Below are 11036 nucleotides of genomic sequence, written 5' to 3' on the forward strand. Positions count from 1 at the left end.
TTGAGATCTTGCAAGTCTGGATTCCTTATTTAGCCAGCACCATCAATGTGGATGGTGCTTTACAGGCAAATGATAGTACAAGGGTCTGGACTCTCTGCTCCTTTGCAGAGTTAGCTACACATGTGCAAAGCAAGTGTAAAACCCTACCAGAAGAGTATGGGAGGTTTTTACACCCACTTTGCACTGGCATCTGTTACCACAAAAAGAGTGAGACATTAAAAACTTATTGTTTTTCCCTTTGACCCTCCAGAAAACACTTGCCTATTTCAATGAAGTGCATCCCTTTTGTCCTTTCACCATGTGGTCTGCATATAAATCTTGATGTATGCAGTAGGTCCCAGGATATTAGAGAGATAATGTGGGTGAAGTAATATCTTTTATTGGAGCTTTGTGTAAGCTCAAAAGCTTCTCTCACTAACAGAAGTTGGTCTAATAAAAGATATTACCTGACCCATCTTGTCTCTATAAATCTTGATGGCTGCTGTGAATAAGTCATGGTTCATCTTGATCTTTCTTCACTGCCTTCATGCTGGTTGTGAGTTGCTGTCTTGTGCAGTCCTGCTGTGCTATTATCCCTTCAGGCACCAGGAGTGGAGTGGAGCAATCAACCCACATTCTGGCCTCACAGACAGTGGTCAGGAGGAAGTGGGGGGCAGGAGGGCACTGGGTAGGATGACCAGGGTAGTCCGAAAGTTGGCAACATGTACCCCTTTGATAGTATTACAACACATTACAGTCCAAGTAGCCAAAATTTCCCTCTAGTATTGGGAAGAAGAGGCAATTAATCCCCAATACCCCCATTCCCTCATTGTGGGCCCCACAAATCACAAGAGCCACCATGTGTTCCCCTCAAAAACTAAATTTTCCTTTCTACATGCTCCCCCTCTTTCACTTTGGTTTTTGTTATTTGGTTAATTACAGATGAAACAAAAAGAGCATAAAATTGAGGTGCTAGATAAAGTTATTTATGCTTAAAGGAATTCTTCCTATCCCCCTGATTTTAAACACCTTTTTTTCTGCCTCTCACATTGGGTGTTTGTCTCCTATCTGAGACCTAATCAAGATTAAATGTATGCAATTTTATGGTTGATGTATAGATGAGACATTCATCCTCTAAAAGTTTTGTAACTGAATTTCTTTGGAAATTGCTGCATAATCTCCATTATTTTACAGTTAGAAATTCTCTTTCCTTTCTCATTAATGTATGGCTTTCCAAAATGTTAGTGCGCTGTTATTGTCTTTAAACCATCTAAAGGCAAAAGAAAGTTAAGTGTAATTTTGCAACTGTAATTTTTTTTATTCTATGTGAATATTATATGCTACATTTACTGCAGTCTGTGCCTAATTGCATATATCTGTTTCTTTTTTTTCTAATGCAGTAGAGAGCATTTATGAGACAACTTGATTTAATGAAAAAAGTGTTTTCATATCCAAATATTTATATATCTTGATGAATTCTACAGAGTTCAGATTACGTTATGTGCTTACAGAACTGCAGTTCTTGTTCTTTTTAAAAATTTCTTTAGCAAGTTAATGTAATACAGTTTAAAAAGGCATATGTGACTTAAAATTTTGAAGGTAAGAAAGGCTTGAGTGTCATTTGCTTCTTATTGTGTAGCCAGTAGATCTTGCTTGAAGACCATGACTATAGACCATGAACTGAGCTCTAGACTTCCTGTTAGGAATAAATCTGCACAAGTCTTTGATTTTGTTTGAATATGACCTAATGCAAATTACCTAGTTGACCTGAGTTTGTAGGAAATGACCTACTAAGACAAAAACTCTTAGTTTTAAACTGATCAACTTTAAACGGATCATTTATAAACTGATCAAGAAAGTCTCAAAGCAATTGTCAGATGCTAAATATATGTGTGTGTATTTTAAACATATAATGTTTTTTTCAAACCTGACAAAAATACAGGAATAATATATTCTTACAGTATAGTGTTCTTGTGGATGATTTAGTTAGGAATAGTAATGACTACAGATCCAGAAATTTGATCTGTGTGGTTGGTCCTTGCACTCCTATAGAGAGCCTCACTGACTTCAGTGAAAGTTTGTGTGGGCATAAGAGTGTGGCCCACCTGGATCAGATTGCAAGTCTATGGGACCATGCACAGTATATAAAGTTAAGCATGTATCAAAGTGCTGGCAGCAACGAGGCTGTATTTGTCTTTTCACTGTAGCAAATAGTGAATGTGTAAAAATTTTTAAAATATATTTTGATTAGTGGCAAATTATTGATACTACAATATATTAATTACTTAGAGCCTTGAGTGATTTATGTGTTGGCAAAAATTTTTTATTTGAGACAAAAAGTAGAAAAAAACAAAATCCAAAAGGTTAGAGGTATATAGAACAATGCCATTCTGTATCACATCCAAGGTCCATCTACTTCAGTATCCTGTTTCTGACCGTAGCCTCTAGATCAGAGGTCTCAAGCATGTGGCCTGCGGAGTTATTTGCTGCTGCCCGCCAAGCTCCCAGTGCCCTTCGGAGTTATTTCCTGCTACTGCCAAGCTTCCCTTGCCCGCCGCTCCCCCCCACACCCGCCAGCGCGCCGCGTCCCCACTCCTCTGCCTACCTCCAGGTGCTTCCCGCCGCCAAACAGCTGAGAGAGGGGAGGAGCGGGGAGCCGCGCTTAGGGGAAGAGGCGGGGCAGGGGCAGGGATTTGGGGAAGGGGTTGGAAGAGGCGGGGCAGGGCCTCATGGAAGGGGTGGAGTAGGGGTGGGGCTGGGGGTGGGGCTTTTGTACCTTTATATGAAAAGGTGTCAGTGATGCGGCCCTTTGGCCAATGTACTAGTCCTTATGTGGCCCTCGTGGTGATTTGAGTTTGAGATACCTGCTCTAGATGCTTCAAGGGAAGGGTAAGAACCCTACAGTAGGCAGATGAGGGATAATCTGCTCGCAAAGGTCTCATCCTGGTTTCTAATAGTTAAGATTGGTTTAAAACCTGAAGCATAAAGTTGACTGTCCCTTCCAAAATTTGTTGTAATTAATTATTATAACTGGATATTCCTGATATTCATATAAATATCCAGTCTCTTTTAGAATCTTATAAAGTTCTAGGCCTCAATGACTTATTGTGGAAAGGAGTTCCACAGTTAATTACATATTGTGTGTAAAAGTATTTCCTTTTATCAATTTTTAATTTCCCACCTTTTAGCTTAATTGAATGCTCCCTTGTTTGTGTGTTATGAGACAGGGAGAACAGAAGTCCCAATCTACCTTTTATATACCATTTGTTATTTTATCATGTACTTCTTATGGTCTACTTTCCATAGTAAACAATCCTAAACTTTTCAATCTCTCTTCATATGAGAGTTTTTCCAGACCCTTGATTATGCTCAGTGCGCTCCCCTATAGTTTTGCAATATCCTTTGTGAGCTGTGTTGGTAGTGCATGCAGTATTCCAGATAAGGCAGTGCCACTGAGTGAAGTAAAAGCATTATAATGTTCTTCGTATTATTCACCATCTCATTCCATATGCATTCTAAGACTTCTTTGCTTTTTTGACTGCAGCTGCACAATGTGGATGGGTTTTCATTGGACTGTCTACAGTGACACTGCAGTCCCATTCTTCAGCTGATACAGTTAATTTAGAACCTGTAAGGTGTATGAGTAAGGTAGTTAATTAAAAATCCTATGTGTATCAAGTAACTTTTCAGAAATAACAGCAGCAGTTTGGTTGGAAATGAGTTACCATGTAGCCCAAGACTTTAATGCTGACATTTAATTTGAATTGTATTAAAAAGCATAACTTGATATGTGTTCATTATTTCAGTAGAGAGGTTACTCTCCTAAGCCTTCAAAATATGGAAATATATTTATTTTTATTTGTGTGACATCTTTATTTGGAACATCATACCAACAAATTAATTATGTAAGCTGTCAATGGACTTCTGATAGACTATCCATGGAGAGACTGATAGACAGGGTTTTGTCCTACAAGCTTTACTGTTATGGATCTTCATTGAAGTCACAAGTGTTTCCTGAATTCTAAGTCTAAGATACATCTTTGAAAGTATTCAGCAAGATAAATACCAAAGACAATATTTGTTGCCTAAGCTCTTGAAGGAACTGTGTGTCTCCTGATGTTTTCCCCTTTTAAGTGAAGTTGCAATACTCTGACTCCAGAATTGCCCATTTCATTTATTAATAGTTTTTAAAACTTTGTAGCCTATTTATATATAATTTCAGTTTGCTGATTGGCTATGCAGTTAATGATTTCAGTAAAGTATTTAAAAGGGCAAAGAATTTAAGCATTTACAGATATTTAGAGAATGGGTCATTTGATTTGGTATTTCCCATTTAATCAAAAGAATATGTATGTACAGTCATTGATGGGTGCAAAACAGGACTCTTCTCATGAATTACTGACTGCGGATGAGGACAGAGTTTGTTTTCCTCTTTTCATATTTGCAAAAAATAACAAGCACCTGAACTGAGTTTCAATTCAAAATTTTCAACTTCAGGGATCAGTATTTTATTTTGTTGTCATTGGTCCAGAGCCAGAACTTAGAACTGCACATGAAAGCGTTTGTATTGGCTTTCAATTCCCAAAATGCTTCTCTACTTTGTATGTCATAAGGCATGAGTTTTCAGGTCAGGCCATAGTTCAAAAGTCAGGTCATTCTTATTACGTGTTCCCTTCCCACCCTTCACCCTCCCGCAAGCTGTATCTGTTCTACATATACCGTAATTTGCAAATTCAAGTTTTCTGTGTGGCTTGTTAGTATGTTACATGTCAAATGTTTAAAAGTAGCAGTGTGAGTAATTACTGTCTTAGTTTTATTAAGAGTTTTGAACCCTACTCATTTTAATGTAGATGTTAGAAAGAAAAGCACCTATTTCCTTCCTATTAAACTGACAAGCAACTCTAAAAGCATGCGGCACACTTGTTCTAATGTATTTCTTAGGGAATCACAGGAAAGCACAATGTTAGAGAAATACTACCTTAGAATACTGCATAACCAGAAACCTGTAGTCCACATATGTTAAATCCTGCTGTGGAGGGAAGACTTATCAGATCCATTTTCAAAAAATGATAATTGTAAGTAATAAATGTAGAATGTAATTACATATTTTAAGTTGCACTGTTTATCTCTCAGTATATCCAGTCTATTTCCAGTACTGTCTGCCAGGCACTTTTCAAAAACACCCAGTTAACTTTTGGAAAGTAATCTATAGGAAACAAACTAACTGGATTCTGGAAAGAGTTAGATACTGTAACATAAATCTATTTGGCTTACTTAATAAAGGGAATCATGATGCTCTTTCCATCAGTTAAAATGTTCTAAAACAAGGCTTAGTTTGTCAAAAGTACAGTATGTGTATATAATAAAGAGAATAACAAAACCAGACATCATTTCTATTCAGTTATAATTTTCAGTGTAATAAATTTTTTGTATATAGAACCAGATTCTCAGCTATTGTAGATTGTCATAGATCTATTGAAGTCAATGGAGCCACACACGTTTACACCAGCTGTGGATCTGGCCCTTCTACAGCAGTGTAGCCTAGTGAATGCAGTGCTGGACTGGGACCCAGGAGAGCTGGGTTTTATTCCCAGCTCTGTCTGGCCTTCTGGATGACCTTGGGCAAGTTACTTCCCTGTTTCCCTATCTGTAAAATGGGCATGATGATACTGACTTCCTTGGTAAAGCGCTTTGAGATCTACTAATGAAAGACACTTATTATGATAGTTATTACTATTATTATCAGTCATCTAGCAATCGCCAGGCATTTTATAAACATCAACTAAAACTAGCAACACCCATCAGATCTACTCCAACTGTAATTTGTGAACAAGAGTCTGATGTTCAAGTACTTAAGAATTGTTGAAAAGCACAGCTAATTCGGTATGGAAATTGTCTTTGTTTCCCACCTAAATGTCATTATTATTCAGGTCTGTCTGTCAAAAAATGGGAAAACCAAATCAAGGCTGAAACAATCAATTTGTTTCGAAAATTTGTAAAAGCTACTGAAGAACTGGAAACACTTAACATTAGTAGAGTAGAATGTGTGAAGAAATTTGTATGCCCAATAATATCTCCTTATGAACCTATTTGCTTTAGTAAATGTCTCTCCCTTTTGGAATCTTGCTCAAAGGAACACATGGACTTGGCTGCACTGAGGAAAAGGGTAGAAAAGACCATCTAACAGCATCAGTCACAAAGCAGATAGATTCATGTGTACACCAATGGTTCGGCGGACAAATCTTTCAAGAATGGTGGTTGTAGCATCTTCATCCAGTGGTGTAATGGAGAGAGTACAAGAAAGAACGCTAGTTCAGGATATGTATGAACTATACAGCCAAACTGAAAGCTATTCTTACTGCACTGCGAGACATGAACAGAAACAGAGGTGGATGTTGTGATGTTTATTGACTTGCAGGCACTGATCCTCAATTCCTTTTGAAGAAACCAGAATGCTAACAATGGTGCGGTTCATAAGGAGGCTCTGAGGATCAGAAAGTGAGTCAATCAATTGACTTTTCAATTGACTCCATCACACGTTTGGGTATAAGGGAGTGAGGTAGCTGATGACCTGGCCAAACCTGGAAGATTGGAAACAGGTTGAAATGACAATCATTAAGGATATTGATGTTCTATCAAGGGAAATATTAACTGAAATAAATGGTTAGAAGATGAAAGATCCTCTTATTGATATCAAAGCATCTCATAAAATAACATGCACTATTGTAAGACTGCATACAGGACACAATGTAGGAATGAAAATCAATAGAGATGGTACTAAGATACATCCACTCTGCAGGATGTGTCGGGAGCAGACTTAACATCAGCCCACACATTTGAATGTGATATGGTAAGGAAAGTGAGGCTTTTCAGATTGCATACCTTGGGTGAAGCCCTTACAAATGACCCTGTTCATTCCCAAACTTCCTGGCCTAATATGTTTATTGTACAATACAACAACAGCAACACTCATATTAAGTAGCTGAACATAAATAATGTCTGGCCCAAGGTCATATAGAGAAAATCAATTATAAGAGCATGTATAGAACCCTAGAATTTTAGAGCCTAGTCCTCTGCACTAGACTGTACTGCCTTCTCCTCAATCTACAGTACACTCTTCATTCAGTGTACTAAAAAGATTGGTCAGTAACTTAATTGTTAAAAGTAAGCGAATGAGGCGAGGTTTAGAAGTATAATCCAATGGAGAAAAGTTTTGGGAAAAGTAGTTTAGAAGAGCAGAACTGTTCATGAATTAAATAAGATTCATATTAGTCTTTTAGCTAAGATAAAGTTTGGTGTCAGTTTAATATCTGATGTGCTCTCTGTAATGGAGACTATACTTGCAGTGGAATCGGTGATCTAATAATGTATGCCTTCAGCTTCCGACTTTTCTTCAATGGAAAGTGAATCCTGACACATTTTCATCAGTGTGGTCTTCATCATGAATAAACACAGTAAGCTTAAATCTAGCTTCACATACATGGACATTCACCGCAGTGGGTCTTGAACAATCTGATGCTGCACATAGCTATTCATGAATATTAGAAGATTTTCAAAGTACACCAACATTACTGAGATTAGTGTCATTCTATACACACATTTATTTATAAGGAAACAAGCAAAACACTTTGCATTCAGGCTATCAACTTTTCAAGTTTTAGCTTGATATAATTTAAATCACTGGGATATTAAAGCATGAACATTGGGCTTTATAATGGAAATGCAAACTCTACTTACTAATTATTATTATCCATGATAGTAAGGAGTGTTTGCATTTCCATTGTAAAGCCAAAGTTTCACTAGATAAATAATTTATAGTACAAGTCAAAACTTTCACTTACCATATCTGTACCATGCATTTGGTGAGTTAATATTTGAGGTGATCTGAAGTTTTGCAGGAAAATATTGTTTAATGATTTTTTGCAAAGAAGTTCTATCTAATGGTGGTTCCTGGTGACTACGGAAGTTAGGTACCAAACTTGCTGTGCTTTTCAAAAACCCAGTAGACACATACCTACATGTTTAGGCACCTAAATACCTTTGAAATCTGTCCCTGCATGGCTGTTATTAGATAAGTTTAATTGGCTCAATAGTAAAAGTTTTGGCCTCAGAATCCTAATTTTCAAGGCCTGCTTTTTTAAAGAGTGTTTTTTTTAGCAGCTCTTGAAGTTCCCAGTATCTTAGCTTACTGTAAAACCATATACTTGTTAAAGTATTCTTAAAAACACTATAGTTTCAGGGTAGTACTGTACATATTATATTTCATGATATGTAAATCCCTTTCTGACTCCAAAACTTCAACTGACACATAAAGTTCTTACTTCATAATGTTCCATATTCATGAAGGGAGAATTTATGCAGAATATTTACTATAGTATGTTAGGTTTTTTATAATTGATCAATGAAAATGGTTTCTTACCTGCTGTTTCTTTAGCCTGTAATTGTGGCCCACTGCTTATTCAGCATTTTAATTTGCATCTAATGAGGACATATTTAAGGGTGTTTGTTTGTTTTTTGTTTTGTTTTGTTTTTGTTTAAATCTGAGCAATTTCTCTGTTTGTTGACAAGCTTCCTGACATCAAACATTAAATACTTGGTTATGTCTCTCTCCCAATTGATTCATGCTTGACTTTAATAGACTAAATTCCTATATTCTAATATACTATAGTTTTCCAGCCTTGATCAATGAAAGCATATAATATTATTAATAATGTCAACAAGATATGTTATATTATCCTCTGCAATATTCCTATTTCCTATTATTTTGGCCATAAATTCAAATTTTGAGTAAATATTGATGGAATGTGGTCTGTAGCAGTGCTAGGGTCAGTGTGGGTGGAGAGGCATCACTAGACAGATGCTGTAAATTATACTTAATCCTCTGCCCATATTTTAATTTATTATTGACTGTGCGCATTCTTTGCTCTTATAAGTTTCATGTGTCATTAAAGGACCACACCTAGAATTTTAAAAAGGGAAACCATAGTTAAGTTAGGTTATAGGTCTTCAGTAGATGAGTACTTTCAGTAGCCTAACACAAAATGTACAATTCACTAGTAACTTTGCCTTTTTGGCATCCACTTAAGAACATTTTTATAGTTGAGTCGGATTCTTGAAGGCTTTACAATGTGTCTAGATCTAGGATATTTACCTCATGTTTCACTAACTCCCTTTAAAAATAGTTTTTCAACTAGACTAATATTCATTTCCTTTAAGCTAAAGCAAACCAAAGCATAACATTCCTTGATATAACATGTTGAGTAAATTAGAACTGCCTCAGAGCCAGGGTGTAAATAGATTTTAGGTGGCTGAGTAAAACCACTTGAGTTAATTATGCAGATAGAATACTAGTTTAAGTAAGTGACAGCAGTGTAGCAAGACAGGAGACCTGGGTTTTGTAGCAGATTCAGAATGATGGGTCAGGGTAGGCTGACACCATGACATAAATTATATAATTCATGTTTGCATAACTTGTTGCCTTGCATGGCAAGAAATATAAAATCCTATTTTATCATATCTGCGTTATCCAACAAACTACTTATATAGTTCAAATATGATTTGTATGAGTGCAGTCTTATTCACATTTTATCCTTCTGAAAATGTGAATTGTGAGGAGTATAGGAATTTTGGGGAGTTGTTCAGCCTTTCGGTTGAGGAGCTTGCATTCACCTCAGTGGTTCTGGAGCAGGGGTGGGCAAACTATGGCCCACAGGCTGCATCCGGCCCACCAGCCGTTTTAATCTGGTGCTCGAGCTCCTGCTGGGCAGTGGGGTCTGGAGCTTGCCCCACTCCAGGGGAGCAGGGTTGTGGGCTGGTCCATGCGGCTCCCGGATGCAGTGGCATGGCTCCCCTCCAGCTCCTAGGTGTAGGGGCAGCCAGGGGGCTCCGCTCTGCATGCTGCCCCCGCAGCTCCCATTGGCCAGGAACCACAGCCAATGGGAGCTGCAGGGGTGGTGCCTGCGGATGGGGCAGCATGCAGTGCCTCCTGGCTGTGCTTCTGCGTAGAAGCCAAGGAAGGGTCATGCCGCTGCTTCCGGGAGCCGCTTGAGATAGGCGCCGCCCGGAGCCTACATCCCCTGCCCCAGCCCTGATTCCCCTCCCGCCCTCCAAACCCCTTGATCCCAGCCTGGAGCACCCTCCTGCACCCCAAACCCCTCAGCCCCACCCCAGAGCCCACACCCCTAGCCGGAGCCTGCACCTCTTCTCACATCCCAACTCCCTGCCCCAGCCCTGATACCCCTCCCGCCCTCCGAACTCCTCAGTCCCAGCCCGGAGCCCCCTCCTACACCCCAAACTCCTCATCCCCAGGCCCACCCCAGAGCCCGCACCTCCAGCCGGAGCCTTCCCCCCCCCCTGCACCCCATTCCCCTGCCCCAGCCCGGAGACCCCTTCTCCATCCTGATCTCATTTCTGGCCCCACCCAGAGCCCGCACTCCCAACCAGAGCCCTCACCCCCTCCCACACCCCAACCCCAATTTTGTGAGCATTCATGGCCCACCATACAATTTCTATTCCCAGATGTGGCCCTCGGGCCAAAAAGTTTGCCCACCCCTGTTCTGGAGCCTACATTGATTATTAAAAGAAATGATCAATACATAAATTGACTTTCCTTCAAAAATAGAGTATCTGTGTTTGTTCACCTGTTATGTGAAGACTACAGGGACATTTCTTTGGAGCACTACTAGAGGGGCCACAGAGTTGAGTCAGTTATCTGTCTTAGAGTTCCTCAGGTCCTGAACCCTGACATGTGGAGAACAAACATCCTAACCAGACAGGTTTCCAGTTTTATGCATTTTATTAACTAAATAACTATGCAAAAAGCATTAGATAAAATACATTTAGCAAGTCAAATGAAAGGAAATGGGATAATATAGCAAATCAAATTAGTTAACAGGTTGATCAGGTAAACCAACAATACTTTACAAGCTTTAGCTAGTAATTTGGCAAGCAGTTTGTTTTAGTGGTCAGTTCCAAAAGTAACACTGGTTGTAGCCATGTCAGTCCCAGGATACACTGGTCTACAATTTTTGAGAAGTCGTCTGCTTCAGAGATAAAAT

Source organism: Terrapene carolina, unplaced genomic scaffold, assembly GCF_002925995.2.
Source record: "Terrapene carolina triunguis isolate 2854851 unplaced genomic scaffold, T_m_triunguis-2.0 Scaffold85, whole genome shotgun sequence".
NCBI lineage: Eukaryota > Metazoa > Chordata > Testudines > Emydidae > Terrapene > Terrapene triunguis.